At 39.8% G+C, this 19,401-nt stretch overlaps 2 pseudogenes; both read right to left on the reverse strand.

Annotated features, from left to right (window-relative positions):
- The window catches only part of LOC118151180 (prostaglandin E2 receptor EP3 subtype-like), a 46,221-nt pseudogene that overhangs the window by 14,213 nt on the left and 12,607 nt on the right, over positions 1 to 19,401 (reverse strand).
- LOC100412155 (ran-binding protein 3 pseudogene) lies at positions 16,954 to 17,931 on the reverse strand (annotated as a pseudogene).

The following is a 19,401-nucleotide window of genomic DNA, read 5'->3' on the forward strand; positions in this document are numbered from 1 at the left end:
TACACATTCCTCCTTCATTGGAAATTAATTTTTGTGAGGCTAATAATTTAAAATTAATTTTATGAGGCAAATATAGGTTTCATATGCCTTACACTGTTTAGTACACTGTAATTTCCTATTGAGAATAAAGTGATTATGAAATTATAAAACCAAGCTCTATAGCAGTAGCTGGCACATAAGGAGAGGCACTCTAGCTTTTCCCAGAAATCATGAGACGTGCAATACAGAGATAACTGGAATTAGATGCAGTGAGCATGCTACTGCCATTTCCAAATGGCAGCAGAGATGGAAATGGGGCTCCAAATTCTTCATCCAATTTTGAACATAAGTTCAAATAAGCATCCATCTGTTGAGTCTCTATATTTAAGCAGCTATATAGTGATTATAGTTTTTCTGTATGTGTTTGCAAATATTTTTCAGACTGTTTAGGCTTTGAGAGAAAACTTTAGGCATGAATATGCAGATTTCTGATAGAATTAATTATTCCTATTAGTGCAATTTTATGTCATGCAAGGGAGGGAGACAAAGAAAAAGCAGGATGCTCAGCTAGCAGACAGGCTGTTCACTGTTTATAGCAAACACACATATACCCTGCACTATTTCTCCTTTTGAACAGCCTTGTATAACAAATGACCTGGTAAAGGGAGTGGTGAGACCAATTCTAGCAGAACAGAGCTGCAGCTCTTCTGCCAGCCTCTTCCCTGGGTTCCACGTGACTTCCCCAGGCCCTCTAGCAGAGCTTTCCCTTGGTTATCAGCAGAAATAGAGAGCTCTTTATGCACTTAAGATAACCAGGAACACAACTACATCCGTGACCTGTAAATTCCCCATCCCTGACTACTGTCAAGTACAATTACCCTGTTTCATCCTAAAGGAAAAAAAAATGATTTGCCCTTTCCCCAGTGATAATGTTCTTTTAAGTGTTCAAAGCATTAATCACGGAAGCTGTTTTTAATATTCTGCCCTTGGATTTTATTATATTGCAGCAGGATTTATAATTATGCATTTAAACATTTTTAGTACTTCACTTCTTAGTTTAAAAGTGCTTTAGATTGTAGGCCACACATATTTATTAAAGATGATAAATGAGTAAACCCAGAAAAATTAATTCCTGGGAGAGGAAATAAATTGGTTAATGGCATTTAGGCTCAATTCTGGGTTGTTTATGCATTTCCAGTTTATTTGTAATGTAAGTGTTTAACAGAAGTTTCCTCACAAGCCACTTTTTATCTGTGATGTTTTGTTTTCCATAATTCTCTGTTGTTAGGCTATGGAAGAATAACCTGCTCTGCTGGAAATTCCCCTCTGTTGTTTGATAAGTGTATTTCATCATAACATACTAAAGCCAGTCTGGGCCCTTTAAACTAGTTAATTACATAATTTGAAGGATTTGCATGGGAAGAAGCTTCACTGTGGATTAAGAAACAATTGTAGTCTTTCCAATCTAGTTACAACGTTCTCCAGTAGTCAGATCATCTCTGGATCCTAGACTACTGTTTTGAAAGCTTTCCCTTCCTTATTTAAGCTGAAAACATTATAAATAAACATCTCACAAACATTTTAAAAAATTACTAGAATTTGTGACACTTAATCTTTACTACTATGTAATTTAATAAGATTTTAAAAAATAGCAATGGATTAAGAATCAATTAAATTATATTGTCGGTTTTGCCATCATTTACAACTTTAGAAAAGTCGTTTATCTCTGAACTTTACTAAATTTACTAGTAAGCAGTGGGGCTGAACTGGATGGCCCCTGCATACACTTCTACAGTTTTTTTTTCTGATAATTTTTGGTGCAAAGCTGGAAAATGAAAAGATTTTATTTGGAAAAGAATTAAAACCTACAGGAAAAAGGTGTGAAACAAAAGTCAAAATTCCTCTTCAAAAAAACTCCCAGGGGCAAATGTAGAAAAGAGAAAAATTACAAAGTTAGAAGACAGTGTATGAGAACAAAGGACAAGATTCATGAAGCTTTGGTGTATGTCAGCAGAGTATGTGTGTTGTGGGGGGCGTGGTGGGGGTATTTTTATTAAAAGAAGTAGCAGATTCTGGCAAACATACTGACCAGGAGTTAAAGAAATTCTGTAAGTCTGATTTAATTCTGCTTCTAGTTTGGAGACTAGTTATCTAATTTTGGTTGTTAACTTGTTCCTTCTCTAAAACGTGATTCACACATACATACTGTATATCATCTCCATCTAGTAGTGCAGTTGCCAAAATTGAAGTGAGATAGGAATAATTAATACCTTCAATTTACATAGCATATCTCTTCCCATGCCACACCCATTATCACACTATTGCATATACTTCCAGAACAAAACGCCTTGACACAAAGAGAACAGAAAATACTTAGGGGAATACTGCAAGGAAATAAATGTAATATGTCTATTTTCCTTGAATTTCTAGCTAATAAAGCAACTTTAGAAAACTCACCTGAAATATGAAGTTTAAAAATGTTTAGTAATGCAGAATTATTATTCAGTTACTGGATATGAAAAATCAAAATTATAAAGAAGCCAGCAGCCCACTTCCACATTATTTGCTATGTAAGAATTTCACTTTCAATTAGTGTAAACTATAAATTCTTTATGACTTGGCTCAGTATAGCTCAAGACATATGTCTAGATAAATGCTTATCTTTCTATTAGAAAAGTCACAGAATGTCAATATCCGAGTAAGTATTCAAATTCAGGCTGACAGGGGGAAGGCATAATCTATTCTATAGAAGGATTCATTTCTTGGATCATAGATGATGGATTAGCTGGGTGACACAGAAGTAAGAAGAGTTATCTTTACTGTATTTCAAACACCTAGATCTCAGATGTCAAAAGAAAGTCTAGATAATATGTCATTGTCATAAAGTACTTTATGTACATTAGAGTACATTAATATTTTTAAATGCTCAGATTTAAGAGTTCTTTCCTCCCAAAATATAGTTTCATTTAAACACAAAATGTTCAACTTTGCTGTCATCCATTATAAAACCAGAGTAAGGCCGGGCGCGGTGGCTCAAGCCTGTAATCCCAGCACTTTGGGAGGCCGAGGCGGGTGGATCAGGAGGTCAAGAAATCGAGACCATCCTGGTCAACATGGTGAAACCCCATCTCTACTAAAGGTACAAAAAATTAGCTGGGCATGGTGGCACATGCCTGTAATCCCAGCCACTCAGGAGGCTGAGGCAGGAGAATTGCCTGAACCCAGGAGGCGGAGGTTGTGATGAGCCAAGATTGCGCCATTGCACTCCAGCCTGGGTAACAAGAGCGAAACTCCGTCTCAAAAAAAAAAAAAAAAAAAAACCAGAGTATTAGTGACAATTAAAAACAGCTAAACACTCAAAGGAAAAGAAAATTAGAGATATGAATTAGTTTTGTGTGCAGAGATAGTCGCCTCAATATAAAAATAGAAAATCAGAAAAAATCTAGATGACTGACAATAGAGTATTGTTTGAATTATGGAAAATCCTTCATATGCATAATTTATATGTATTCTAATTTTGATATTGAAAATCATGCTATTGAAGAATATTTAGCAACATGAAGAAATGTTCAGAATGTGAAAAGTAAAAATAAATGTTGCACAGTATAATCTAAATTTTAAAAAATAGCTGTGCTTATATATAGAAAAAAATACTAGGAGCAGTTTTCTCTGGGTGAGAATTAGGGCAATATCTACTTTCTTCCCTGTATTCTTTCCCAAATTATTTATAATAAATATGCTATTTTTTACACGTTAAAAAGCAACAAATTTAGAGTAGCTGGTGTCTTATCTATAATCAATCATTTATCCATTTATTGGTAAAGAGTTAGAGCTGCAATCCTAGAACTACAATGTGGTCATTTTAGGTTGAATCCTTAGGAGATCAGTGTGTGCATAATTTAACAAGAGGTAAGTAGTCTGACAGTCTATAACTGATCTGATCCAAACATTTAGCTTGATCAACAATTATGGCTTACTAAATTTCGTGGTAAATTATTGGCATTGTGACAGACTTCATGAACAATACAGCCATGACGTGCAAAAGAATCCTTTACTGTGCCCCAGTCAGTACACAATGCAGGGTAATGAATATGGTTTTAATCTCATATGATAAATTCTTATTAAACTCTGCAGTATGTCAAAATGACACTGCCTTTAAAATCTCATAGGAGATTTTATGAAGACCTTATCTCACAGGAGAATCCAAAATAGATGCATCTTATATTCGGGATGGACATTGGGTGAATATGAGTGAATTGGGGTGTCCTTAAATGTATCTTTCCCAATCCTAATACATTCTCTAGTCAGGGCTTTCTTTCTTTTATACACACAGAAACACACACACACAGAGTCTGTTTAGGGGGCTTCCCATCTTCTTACCACCAACTTCAGCACCTGCAGCCATCCATTTTTTCCTTCCTCTTATTTGACTGGAAGAGGTGACCTGTCTATCTAAGGCAAAGCCTCTATCTATCCCCTGGATACTACCCGTCCTAAGTTTCTGAGACCATGTATTCTCAAGCGTTCCCTTCCTCTTTTATGGTTAACTTCTTCCACTTTTGGCATTTTTCTCATTCACATTTTAACATGTCCAAATTTTTGCCACCTTGAGAAAATAAAATCTGCTGTGGAGTTCTCACCTACCTGCATATAGACTGTTCCAGAAGTTACAGCCAAACTTCTCAAAAGAGATGTCTACTCTCCTTATCTTTAAACTAATTTCAAAACCTGCTACAGCCCAACCTCTGTGCTCATAAATTTTAAGACAGAGCTGTTCCCAAGGCCACCAACAAGATTGCAGAATCAACTCCAGTCTTTTGACTTATCTGTAACATCAGTCCTAACTGAATGTAGCTGTCTCTTGAAACATTCTCTTCCCTAATTTCAGGTGACCATTTGTTCTTATTTTGTTACTAATTTTTCTGCTGCCTTTCTTGGCATTCCTCTGCAGTCCCCTTTATATGCTCCTGTTTTTCTCTCTCTCAAAATATGACTAGGTGAGGTCTTTCATCTCAATGGCTTCAAAACCCATCTATATGCTATAGGCCAGTTCTCTGTGTTCCAAACTGATTAGTTTCGCTGCTATAGCATGGCTTTGTTTAAATGTCTTACAACAAATTCAGCACTTTCAAAATGGAAACTCTTATCTTCTTCCTCAAAGGTGTTTCTCCACTCATCTTCCCTATCACAGTAAATCCTGTTCTCTAAAACAGAAACCTGGGAGTTAGCCTTGATTCGTGTCTCTGTGTGTGTCTCTCTACATCTGTCTGTCTCTCTCCACATTCCACCACATTCACCACATTCCTCACATCCAATCAATCACAACGTCTCCAATTAACCTTTTATGTTTTCTGTTTAATGTGTCTCTTCTCTTATTTACGCACCCAATTGACCACAAACTGAGGCCTCCATCAATGCTTGTCTGAACTATCACAATCATCTAACATCATATGTTGACCTCCATCTGGTCTGGCCCATGCTGCTGCTTACAAAGGATTCTTGTAAAATGAAAATGTAATCTTGTTATTCCAGTTTGAAAAGTACTTTATGTATACACATTGCCCTGAGTATAAAGTACAAACACTTAAACTCCAAGCTCCTCTACTTGGTGAGTACCTGTTGTGTTCTCTAGCCTAATTTATCATCATTTCTTACCCTCATGCATCAATATTCCAATTACCTTGAACTTCTCACAGGTCTTTAAAAGTGCCAGTTCTTTCATGCATTTGAGGCTTTACAAATGTGGATCTTCAAGTCTTAAAACTCTCATCCTCTGTTTCTTTACTTGAAAAATTCTGACTTATTTCATGTGTGGTCTCAAAACATCAATTTGTTTGATATTTCCTTTGATAAAAGCAAATCTTAATATAATCTTAATATGGACTCCCATAATTCTCTACTTCGTTTGTCATCCCTAAACATTTTATATTGCTGCTTGTTTTTAATTGTTGGTCTCTCTCAATAATAAAAAATTGTTACAAGGGTACGGATCAATTCTATTTTATATTCTAGGTATATCACAGCAAGGGTCAAGCCAAATAGATTAATAAATATTTTTTGAATTAACAAATAAGTTAATGAGAGCAAGGGTAGAGTGTATCCTGCTCATTTAGGGGTTAACAGATTCTAGAATTTTCTTCTAGTGGACAAATCTACCAACATTCGACCCTTTCCAAGACTCCAGGCCCTCCCTTCCTTTCTTCCTTCATTTCTTCCTTCCTTCCTTCCGTCTTTCCTCCCTTCCTTCCTGTTATTATAATTAGCCAGGATAACAGCTTCAAACTAGGTGCTAATGGACTATAAGCATATCTTCTTATCACTCATGATTTTCAGTGCAATGTTCTAGTTTTCAGATGATAGCCAGTAGTAACCCTGAGGCTGGTAAGTTGAAGTTATAGAATGAAAAAGACAAGCAAGTATTTAGTATTTAAAATAAAATATGTTGAATTTAAAGAAGAAATTCTATTGACTATTTAATAACATCTATTAAAAACATAGCCCAAGGAAAAAACATAGAAGATATTAAGCATATTAACACAGTCTTTAATGAGGATACCATGAAATTTTTAATATATAGTATCAAAAGTCCTTTTATTACTGTAAAAGTGTTATATATGATTCTAGCATTCCTTTCTTAGAGAATTTTTGCCCCCAAATATAAGACTATACTTAACATCTGATGAAGAAGAATGAAACACAGCAACTAATACCTACATAATACTTACTATAAGAGACCATGCATGCCTGTGGGGTGAGTGGGTTGCAGGAATCATTGTCTTCAGTGCTGCCACTTGGTAGCCCCAAGAGGAGAGGATCGCAGAAATATTTGGTTGCCACTTTTCCCTTCACAAGAGCCAAGCAGTAACATTGAGGGTTAAACCCAGTCAGCATAGCTGTCTTTGGAAAGGTTAAGGCCTTGAAGACCAAACTCCCTGTCATAATTAGGAAACCAGAGAATGTTCTTAATGTTAAAAGATAAAGAATTGCCATTGTGGGACACTTTCAGCTCCTCAAGCTGTGAATCTGCCATTGTGTGATTACTCAGCCCTTGCTTATATTGTAATAAATATTTAAAATGCTCCTCAGAATCTGAGATGACACCCCAGTCACAGTTTAATTTAGCACTTGCAAATTCCCTGCCAGAGTTAGGCTTGTACTCAGTATTGGCATCAGAAACTTCCTGACATTATATTCATTCATTTTCCTTTTCCCAACACAAAACACTCCCCTGGCTAAATTTACCAGCTTTCTTTATAGCTAACTCTTGTCCTGTTGACTGTAAATAGGGACTGAGTAACACTCACAGTTCCCTACCTACGTAAGCGCTATGTAAGCACTACTTGCTGTTTTGTTATTATCTGGATGTTATGTATTATAAACGGAACCATTAAAGATGTCTTCATTGAGACCTCCCAGATATCTGAATTCAAATCGGGGAGTGTGGCTTTGACAAACCACAGAATGATAACTTGCTACATCCAAGACAGAAATGGGTTCCGTCTTAACCCTCTTACCCATCAAGGCTTATGTAGCACTATTGTAACTCATTCTCACAATCACTCTTTCCTTTCATGCAATACATAGTTGACAGCTGAAAACCAGCAAGTGCCATGCTATATTTAAATTATTCATTGTAAACTTTAGTTTTCAAAACTTCTAAAAAATGTTTATTTTCTTTTTCAGGAAATCAGACTTTAAAATCTCACTTAAATAATGGTTAGCACTTACAATTTTGTACCAGGTTTGAATGAAGTTTGAATAAGATACAATATATATTGTATGTGATGCAGAAAAATGGAAAATTATAATGTGTTCATCTTCTATGTTTACCCCCTTAGGTTGCTTTTTTCTCATCTATTGATTTATTTGGATTAATACTATGTTATTATTAATATATTATTTGGATTAATACTATATAATAATATACAATCTTACATTATATTGATCCTATATTATTATTATATTATATTAATATTACATTGGACTTTGGTCCAACAGCAAATAATAAGAACAAGAAGGAAGCAAATATGAGGAAGAACCCTGTCCTACATGACTCAAATGCCTAATGCCTATGAGGATCACAGGCTCCTAGGATCCTGTAAAAAGATAAACAGATCCCAATACCATTGACTCCCTCTCTTCTTAATGTGTGAGCCCAATGAAAGCCATTCTTACTGCACTACTTACTTTCCTAGGGAAAAATCTTAAACAAGTAATAACAAAATAATTCCTACAACTATAGTAGGGAAAATGCTTTTGGTGAATTCAGATAAAATCCTGTATTTCATGTAAGTTTTTTTTTAAGAGACAGGGTTTCTCTGTATCCCAGGCTGGAGTGCAGTAATGCCATCACAATTTACTCACTGTAGCCTCAAACTCCTGGGCTCAAGGGTTCCTCCCTAGTAGGTAGAACTACAGGCATGTGTCACCATGCCAGGTTAATTTTTTTCTTTTTGAATTTTTGTAGAGACTGGCATCTCCCTACATTGCTCAGTTGGTCTTGAACTCCTAGCCTCAAGTGATGCTCCTGCCTGGGCCTCTGAAAGCACTGGAATTAAAAACAAAACATTTTATGCCACTGCAGCAAGCCAATGTAGATATTTTCAAGAATGGTTTTGCAGGAATTGGCAAATAGATCTATTGGGACTCGGAACTATCCAGTTCCCCCATCCCATTTAACCAGAACAGCTCTGTTTTTGTCTATTTCTCTAAAGAGATTTAGTGACATAGTTCCCCAAGTTAAAACAAAACAAAAAAAAATCACCAGCCTAATGTAGCATTATCCAGGAGAAATGTAATTCAAGCCACAAATGTGTGGTACATGTATACCTTTGCATTTTCTAGTAGCCAGATTTTTTAAAAAGTAAAAAGAAATATTTTGAATTTTAATTTACCCTCTATATCTGAAATGTTATGTCAGCATGTTGTGAATATAAAAATTATTAATGCAGTATTTTACGTTTCACTTTTTTGTATTTAATCTTCCAACTCTGAGGTGTACTTTACATTTAAAGTATCCAATTCGGATTAATCACATTTCAAGGTCCAAATAACCACATGTGGTTAGTGACTACTACGCTGTATGATAAAAGTGTAGTACTTTATTGTTTTTCAGGGTTTCCCACCTTCATTCTGTCAATTAAACTGCATAGGTATTATCACTGCAGTGTCCACTATTAGTCACCTACCCAGCGTCCATTCTTTCATCTCCCCTGCTCATCGACATAGTTATTTGCATTGAAGTCTATGTGCTTCATGGCTGACCCCATCCCTAGCTACAGAAATGTGCCTGGGTAAGGGATAATCATGTGACCTCATTCTAACCAATGAGATCCCAACAGTTTCCTCATTGTTAAGAGAAAGTCATAGAAAAACACTGCTTCTCTCTCCTGCGGGAACTAGGAAGCATGTACTAGCATCTCTGCTGCTACCAGCAGGGAGCAAGCCGTAAGATGAGGCCAAGACTGTACTGTGAAAGACAGATGGGGCAAACCTTGGTCCTAGATGACAATGCTGAGCTTTTGACTTGACCAGCTCTGAAGGCTACCCCAACTTTGGATTTTCAGTTATGTTTTTTATTCCCAAACCACTATATTACATCATCTCTAATAATGACTGAGGGTAACACAAGTCTAGTGAAACTGTTGAGCATCTTTTGAAGCCTTATGTTTTTTCCTTTCTTTGTTATTTTTCACTATGTTTTCCTATTGTTGCTGAAATTCTTCATGTTTAATTGTTACCCCCAAAGGCACCTTTCCAAGCATCCCTTTCATTTTTTTCTTCTTTAAACACCAGGTGTTAGAGAAGTTGTTTTCTAGAGCTCCTTCCCATTGCTTCCAATTAACTTCTCTCTTCCATTCTAAAAACTATTTTGCCCCTCTTACAGTTGTCTTCCCTAAAGGTAGGTTTAAATCTTCCCTAGAATTTTTATTACTAACAACGGAGTGGAAAAACAAAAGTAATGAATAAAGCAAAACATGTACTGTTATCTTAAATACTCATACATTTTACTGTATTAATGGTACCTATTATTCATTAGATTCAAGAGGATTAGTGGCTTTAGAATAAAAAAAGATTTGAGTTTGAGTCACTCAACACTATCATCTGTGGCCTTAATTTACTTACTCAACAAGAAAAAAAGTAAAAATAAAAAACAGGAATTAATGTCATCTATGTTTCAAGATTTATGTGAAGATTAAAAACCATCTAATATATGTAAAACTCTTAAAGCCAAAATTTATACCTTGATCTTCTTCCTAATCTAGTGTCCTTTTCACTTAATTACTTTATTCCACAACCATTTATTGAGTGACTGCTTGGGGCCAGGAAGGTTTATTGACAAATAAGGCAAGATCTCTGCTCTTAAGCAGTTTATAATTTACACTAAATCAGACAAATAGATATTAACAGGAGGGAGGCCATAAAGCTTAGCGTTTAATTACATAGGCAATAAAATCAGACAAATGTGGATTTGACCCCAAGAAAGTTACTTAACATTGCAAAACCAGTTTCCCCTTCTGAAAATGAAGATGACGGTATCCCTTCAAGTTGTCATCAATAGAACAAAATGAGATTATATCTGTGAAATACAATGTGCATTAATTGTAAAATAAGATTTGTCTACAATGGCCAATCATCCTCATTGTGATAATTAAGTGTAAAGGTATGCACAGGAACTGTGGAGTAAAGAGAAAGGGCAATTAAATCAGTTTCTAGGGCAGGGCATGGTGGCTCACACATGTAATTCCAGCACTTTGTGAGGCTAAGGCAGAAGGATCACTTGAAGTCAGGAGTTTGAGACCAGCCTGGCCAACATGGTGAAAACCCATCTGTACTAAAAATACAAAAATTAGCTGGGTGTGGTGGCACACACCTGTAATCCCAGCTGCTCCGGAGGCTGAGGCCAAAGAATCAGTTGAACCCCAGAGGTCGAGGTTGCACTGAGCCAAGATCATGCCACTGCACTCCAGCCTGGGCAACAGAGTGAGACGTCATTTCAAAAGCTGAAAATAGTAATAATAATAAAATAAATAAATAAATAAATAAGTTTCTAGGTTCAGAGAATTCCATCTCCCAAAACAGCAGATATTTTGTACGTGAGACAAAGTATTTCTGAGTGTGAAATTGTGTGAATCATTATAAGAACTGCAAACTGATTTTTATCACTGAAGGTAAGCATATGAGGGGAAGGATGGAAGAAAATGGTATGGTGGTAAATGTGGCCAAATCCTAGATCTTGAGGATTAAAACTAAAGTATCTGAAGCCTTTCAATCTGGGTGAGAGGCTACTACATAGTTACATGCCTGAATTCCATGCGAGAGAGTCACCGTGGTCTCACTGAGGTTCTCTATGGCTTTCTCTTTTCCATAATTACAAGAAAAAAAGATGAAAGCAGGTTTGCAGGAATCCCAATTGCACTGTGTCATACTGGAGGCTTTAGAACCATCAAAACAAAGTTTCTGATTTTGACTGTAGTCAAACACTTTCCCAGTAAGCAAAAAGAACTCAATAGACAGTTTTATTTGTTTTATAAATAGTTTAGTGAAGAAAATAATATATGTAACTTGTACTAACTGAATAATGTTTGACTAGTAAAACTATCACTGGATGTGCATGTTCTAAGCCTAAAAGACACACAGAAGTAAATAAAATTGATGCCACACCTTTATAAAAAAACACTTTCTAAATTGCAGGTATCATAATGAATGGAATCATTTAACAGGTGACTGTCAACAAGTGAAAGCTCTCGTCGCCTTCTAAAGGGATTTGCAGAATTTGTTCCCTAGATACTCAAGCTCCTGCAAACGTTGATCCATTGATGAATCATTAAATATTCTACAGGAAATCTTAATTACTATAATTGTCTGACCAATGCTGTTTCTGTGATTTTTTTTTACTATTCTCAATCTGTTCTTTTTTGTACAATATTTTCAATGAAATGATTTTAAAATATTTTTGTAAACTAATTAGAAAGAGAGAAACAATATGACACATAACATTACAGTGTAAAAAAGCCTAAGATCTATCAATTACTAGGAATATGATTAAGGAAAGTTATCACATTTTTTATGTCTTATTATTTGCAACTGAAACATGGGAATGAAAAACAACAAACTCATAAATTGTTGTGAAAATTAAATTAGATAATGTATGGAAAGGATAATTCTCAAGTATGTACCTGCACATAATAGGTATTCAGTAAATGGAAGCCCTTTTATATTTTGTGACTCTCTTCAGTTTTCACTCTATCAGTCTCACTGTTACCCCAATTTTTGTAGCAGACACACAACAGGAATGCACACACACACACACACGTGCACATGGCTTCAAAAATATATTAATGTTTCTAATAATAAATTAGATAAATGGTAAAAAATGGACCCGTACTTTTTATTATTAATATCCAAATTTTGGATAACTTTTTCTCTGTCTTCTGGGTGGGAGAGAAATCCCAGCACATATTTCATAAACCAAGTTCTAGAGGTGCTTGATTTCATCCTTTGTTATAGCTTGGGAGTAAATAACCCAAGCAGTCAGGCTGGCAATAGAAGTTTGAATTTTACAAGCATAACGCAAAGGAGAAGGGGTTTGAGACACTGGATTCATCACAGCAGCAAACGTTTTTGTGGCAGTACTTTGGCTGTGCAGCCTGAAGCTCATCGTCAAGAACATGCTGATCCTGCCTGTTTTCCAGACCTGCCCTGCCAGCTTTCTATGGACTCTGAGCTCCTGAAATCCTTCTGCATATGCCCGTTGTACTTGGAATCACAGTCATTTGTTTGCAACCGAGAACCTCCTCTAAGGAGGAGGGTGGAATTCTGAAGTCAGAAGATATTCTATGCTTCCTGATATTGATCTGTAATGAAATTTAATTAGAAATAGATGCTAGAGAGAAGAATTTCAAAATGTTCCCTAATGTCTTTTATAGAGCAAAAGCTAATATTAAGAAATTCACTTTTGGATCCAGGCAAATCCTCAGTCTATTCTTGGGGAAAATTACTACCATTAAATAAAATCAAAAGTCTGCCACCCAGCATGTTGGCTATTAGCACAGCTACTGATTTATAAGAAAAAGCTGGTTGCCAGATCAACATAAAAGCCAGACTACAACTCAGCCTTTATAAAAAAATCAAGAAGGAACTTCTTTTTTCTCTAGTCATCTCACTGTGGTGTTAATGGAGTATTTGTAAGATTCTAAGTCTTATAATGCCACCTCTTATTATACTCTTAACTTACTTCTAGACAATTCTCAGTGCCCAAATCTTTCCTCATAGCTTAGAAAACTCATCCTAGTCTTCGAAAATGAGACTTTTTCATCTATAACTGTTTCTTGTATTTATAAAACAAAAAAATAGAAAAAAATCTATGATGTCTAAACAGTGCTTCAAGATGATGTATTCAGTAAAATATTGTATTATTATAAAAGCAAAATTAAAACCTCACATATAGACTGCAAATATAAACTTATTAACTTGAAGCTTTGAAAAAATAACACAAGGGCTAGCCAAAGAGCTGCAAAGCTCTGGCTTAGGTTGGTTCCTTAGGAACAGAGCCTGAACTGGGGATTCTGATACGTAGTAAGAAGCTAAAGTTAGCAGCACAAAGTCCTGGCTTCAGTCTTTTATACGGCCACCTACACTTTTCACATCTCTGCAATTTTTGTGCGTCAAGCAACTCCCCCTACCTTTTATTTTTTTTCTCAAGCTAGTTTGCATTAGTTTTCAGTCATTTGCAGCCAAAAAATCTGGATTTTAAAAGTAGGGAATATTAATTTGAGAATTGCTCTCAATTTAAAAGATAAAGAGGCAAACAATAACCGGAGCCAGTTTCAAAAGAACAATGACAACAAAAAATGAGACCTAGCCTGGAAATCAGCATGCTCTAGATCTTCTGGGAATTATGATTCTTATGACATTCTATTACTTTATAAGCAAACTTTGCTAACTTCTGTGCCTCTGTGTGACAGTTCTGATTCATGTCTCAGAAAAAAGGAAATAACATCTATTACATAGAATTTACCTCCTATTTCTCTTCCTTCCTAGTTGTGTAAGCTTAGAGCAGTAACTTCCATCTTGGGGAGCCAAATGGAAAGCCCTATGTAAATAGCTGTCCACCTCAAAACCAAAGGCCCAGAGAGAGCCCTATTTCTTGTCAGAGCCATAGGACAGTAACCAAATAAATTCCAGAATGCCTGGTAAACTCTGTCCCCAAAACACCATGTGAATATGTGCACTTCTCCACTCCAATCCCAGTTGTCACCACCTCTTACCTAGATGACTTCAACAGCCTTCTACCTGATCTCCCTACTCCCATTAGTGCCTTTCTGCAACTGAGCCCCACATCGCTGCCAGAAGGATGCTTCTGGGTTATTCTGGTACACTGCTTTATTTTCTTAATGGTATTTATCACAATCTGACTTCTAGTCTATTTGTTTATTGCCTCTCTCCTTCTTAGAATGCTAGTTCCCTAAGAACATGAAACTAATCTAACATTTTTATCACTACATTTTCTTTTAATAAGTTCATGTCCTTTGTAGGGACATGGATGAATCTGGAAACCATCATTCTAAGCAAACTGACACAAGAACAGAAAATCAAACGGCACACATCCTCACTCATAGGTGGGTATTGAACAATGAGAATACATGGACACAGGGAGGGATGCATCACACACTGGGGTCTGTTGGGGGGACTAAGGGAGGGACAGCAGGGGGTAGGGAGGTTGGGGAGGGATAACATAGAAAAAAATGCCAGATATAGGTGACGGGGGGATGGAGGCAGCAAACCACATTGCCATGTATGTACTTATGCAACAACCCTGCATGATCTGCACATGTGCCCCAGGACCTAAAGTATCATAAAAATAAATAAATAAATAAATGTGTGTGTGTGTGTGTGTGTGTGTGTGTGTGTGTGTGTGTTCCTTTTGTCATTTTTTTCCCCTGGGTTTGACATAACAGATATTTTATAAGATGATATATATAATTTTTTGTTCACATGAACTGAAGTAGCAAAGTCCCTTTATGTTTGCCATATTTACAAAGTAAAGTGCCTGGCACAAAATGCACCGGAATCTAGGGCAGCTGTTGCATGTAAATGCACATGAACTTACATTGCTAATATCATTGTTGATCCACTTATAACTCGTGCAATAAAGTATGTATGCAGTGACTAAGTTTCAGTGAAAAATATAATCTTTGTGATTAAAAAAGTAAAATAGAAATAAATTTAGTATGGTTTTAACTAATCCAAAAGCTTGTATTAGCACTGAAGGGTGGAAGCAAAAGGGAGGACAGATTCTGACTCAGTCAATACAAGGGAAGTGATATTTTTCCAATAGAAAAAACAGCTGGGGAAGAAGGCAGCAAACCACATTGCCATGTATGCACCTATGTAACAATCTTGCATGTATTTCACATGTACCCTGAAATCTAAAATGCAATAAAATATGTATTTTTAAAAAAAGAAAGAACAGCTCAAGATGAATGGGGTATTCTTTTTTTTTTTTTTTAGGAAAAGATTAATGTAGTTCCCACATACATTTCATATGACAATCTTACAGAAATGTTCCAAAACACATGGGCGTTATCTGGTTGTACTCGTCACTAGCTGGCTAAGGCTTAAAGCAGAGATGTGTGACTGCATCTCTCGGGAGGGCCTCTGGTTCTTCCCTGGCTCAGGCTTGCTGGGGGCTGTGGGCCAGGGCTCTGGCCACCTAGAGGAGTGGGCGGCACAGCTGCAGAAGGTGGCCTTCTCTTAACCCTCTGACAGTGGGGCTCGGAGATTTCCTCTGAGGTCCTGAAGAGGCCCTGTGCCCAGAGGACCTCCTCCTCTGCCTCCCCAGGTAGGTGGTGCCAGCTGGCTCTTGGCCACACTCCAGTCAGGTGGGCACAGGCGTCCACTCCAGTGTGCTGCATGCTTGTGAGACCACCTGTTCTGGAACCAGCCCCCAAGCTCCTCCACCAAGACCTGGCGAGGGTCCTCCTCTGGCTCTCACAGAGGCCCCTGGCCCTGGACAGTCCTGGGGGCAGTGATGCCTGTGGCTGGAGAGGGATGGCCAACAGTGGGAAGCAGTTTGTGCCTGGTGCCTGATGACACTGAACCACATGACAGACAGGGATTGGGGGCGGGCAGGGAACCCTGGGAACCCTTTCAGGTCCAGTGACCTTTTCCCAGATAGGCACTCTCCAGGCCTAGGTCAGACAGGGCCCCAATTCCTCAGTACCCCCTGACTCAGCCTGGAGGAACCTGGGGTGGGAAAGAAGTGGGGTCCCTGCCCCCACCTCAGAGGCCAGAACCACAGGTGAGGGACAGACACCTCGACAGAGCTGTGCCTGCTCAACGCTGGAGAGCATCTTAACCTAAGGAACCAAAACAAAGCCTTTGAAAATCAAAAGGAAAAAAGATGTAAAATACACACCCCACCAAACAGAAAGGGGGAAATGGGCAATGAAGATAGTGGTTAACAGCACGTCCAACAGGCCCAGTGTCTACACTCCTGTGGGCAGCTCCCCAGGCTGGGCAGGGGTCCCAGGCCTGTAGCCAAAGACCCCCTGGAGGGGGCAGAAGGCCAAGGGCCAGCTGCTCCCCACAAGGGCTAGGCGCCACAGCAGGGAGAAAAGGGTGTGGGCGGGGCAAAGCCAGGGGCTCTGGCTGGATACACAGGGTGAAGGAAGGAGGTCTCCAGTCCCAGTGAGAGGCTGTGACGAGTCTTAATGTGCCATTTCAATTGAAAGGAGAAGAGGGAGGAAATGTTCTTGTTTGTTTCGCCCATCAGTATGATGAGGTCTCATGTCCCAAAACACATTCAGGCAGTTTCTGAGTCTGCTTTTGAACAGGACACGCGGGTCCAGACTGTGGCCGGCCCAGCGGGGTGTGTGTTTCCCAGCCGGGCACCTGGAAGCTGCCTGTGGGGTTGGGGCGGGTGGGCAGGCGGATAGACGGACAAAGCAGCAGCCTGGTGTGCAGCTGGGCTCCCGGCCGCTATGTGCTCCCAGTCGTCTGCCCATCCCCTTCGTCATTAGCACCGGCTGCAGTTGCCCCTGAAGGAGCCAGGACATCGTCGTCGTCACTGTCATCCTCCTCGTTGGATGGGGCTGCTCCAGGCTCCGGGGCGGGCATCTTGGCCACCTGCTCCCACTCCCCGCGGCTGCCTAAGGCCAGGATGCGGTGCTGCAGGGCTGCATACAGCTGACCTGTGTCCTTGGAGCTGGCCGAGATCAGGAAGACCTTCCCGCCCTGGTCCTCGGTGTCCATGGCCATGATGCGGATGCTCTTCTCGCTGGCCTTGTCGATCTGCATCTGGGCCCACAGCTTGGTGTTGAGGATCAGTCGCAGGCTCCCCTGGGTCCGCATTACTAGTCGGGACTGTAGCGTGCCATCGTCAGTGGACGCCATGTCATTGAGTCTGAGCAGCCCCCGGCCTCTCTCCACCCAGGACTGTGAGGCCTTGTCAAAGACGAAGAGCTTGCACTGCATCTGTAACACGTTGCTCTCCGCCTCCTCCCCGTGATGACTTCCACTTTTTTCCAACAAGCACTTCCGCTCCTTTGCCTTGGTGTAGGCGGCTGCCGACTTGGCCAGGGACTCCTTCTCGGGGGTGGCCTCTTGGGATGAGGACGTGGACCCCGCGTTGGCAGCTGCATTTTCCCTACTGGCATCTGAACTGACCTCATTTAATTTTGGAAAGCTCAAAACTCGCTCACTCAAATTCTGGCCAAATACGAGTTTGTTGCTGGAGGCATCAGCACTATTGGTTGAGTTCTCTAAACTGGAACTGATACGCTGAAGGAAATAGTTTGTCCGGCTGGCGTGTCTGCACTGGGGTGTCCAGCACTCTCCATGTCGGCTTTGTCCGCACTCTCATTGATCAGCTTAACTCCGTCCCTCAAGTTCTGCCCAAGTACAAACGCTTGTAGTGTGGTGGGGTCTTTTTTCTCACAGGCTTCCTCTTCAGAGGCATCGCTGGACTCATTTTTCTGGGGCTCTTTCTCCTCAAGTGCACACACCTCGTTGGCAGCTTGGGAAGGACTCTTCCGTGCAGGGTTGTCAGGGGATGCTGCTGGCACGGCCTCAGTGCAGTCGGCTGGGAGGCTGACCCCATTGGTGCCACTGCTGGGGGCCTGATCACTGCCGTACGAAGCATGCTCCGCTGCTTTTCCCTGGGCTCCTGGCTTGGCAGACCTGGCTGGGGGCCTGGCCGTGGATCAGCGTCGGCGGCTTCACCCAAATCCACTGCTCCTCTCCTCTGGCTCGGAGTCGGAATTGCCTGCAGATGGCTGGGCAGACCTGGCTGGGGGCCTGGCCGTGGACCAGCCTTGGTGGCTTCACCCGAAGCCACTGCTCCTCTCCTCTGGCTCGGAGTCGGAATTGCCTGCAGATGGCTGGGCAGACCTGCACTGGGGGCCTGGCCATGGACCAGCCTTGGCGGCTTCAACCCGAAGCCACTGCTCCTTTCCTCTGGCTCGGAGTTGGAATTGCCTGCAGATGGCTGGGCAGACCTGTGCTGGGGGCCTGGCTACGGACCAGCCTTGGCGGCTTCAACCGGAAGCCACTGCTCCTTTCCTCTGGCTCAGAGTCTGAGTTGCCTGCAGATGGCTTGCAGGAGCTTCATGGCATCATAATATCATTTTTCATACTGACTGTGAGGGTGGGAACTGGGTTAAAGAGAACGTTCTTTCTCGCTTCACAGGAGGCCAGTAATTTCCATCTTCTTGATCAAAATCTTCTCCGCCTCCAGGACTGGAGCTGCCAGCTGACCTCTTTTGTCCTTTATCCTTCTGAAACACAAAGACGGGCGGAGCAATGGCAGGCTTTTCTTCGTTCGCCAGGTCTGCCACCTTACTTCCTTAAGCCCTCCCACAAGGCCCCGTGCCGCCCGGGCTCGCCTGCTTTCTCGGAATGGGGTATTCTAAGGCATCATGGCATGTAGGGAACAGCTTGGCCTGTCAATCCCAGCCTGTTCACTTAATAGCTCTGCTACCTAGAGGAATCACTCATCCTCTCAGCTTTAGTTTTCTCATTATCTATAACTTTGGAGACAAGAATGCCTATTTCATAGAGTTATTGCAAAAAATAAAGAAAAGTATGTGCGAGAAACAGCCTGCCACAAAATTTCCTACTAGTGAGAGTGTTCAGTAAAGTGGAAACAAACACAGCTGAAACAATTTCACTAAGAATATTCTAGAAAGACATCAACTATTAGATGAGTTGTTTTCCTAAATGACCTTTGTGAATTCATATTTTATAATGCCCACTATCTTGTTTTACAAATATAGGACAGTACAGAAAATCAATACAACTTGCCCAAAATGAAATACAAATTCTCATTCCTAATCTTAAGCAATATTCTTAGGTGTTTCTCCCTCTTCCTTCAGTCTCTATTTTACTGAATCTGTATTTCTTGACATTCTCAAATGTAAT

The sequence above is a fragment of the Callithrix jacchus genome, chromosome 15 (genome assembly GCF_049354715.1).
Source record: "Callithrix jacchus isolate 240 chromosome 15, calJac240_pri, whole genome shotgun sequence".
In the NCBI taxonomy this organism is placed as follows: Eukaryota; Metazoa; Chordata; class Mammalia; order Primates; family Cebidae; genus Callithrix; species Callithrix jacchus.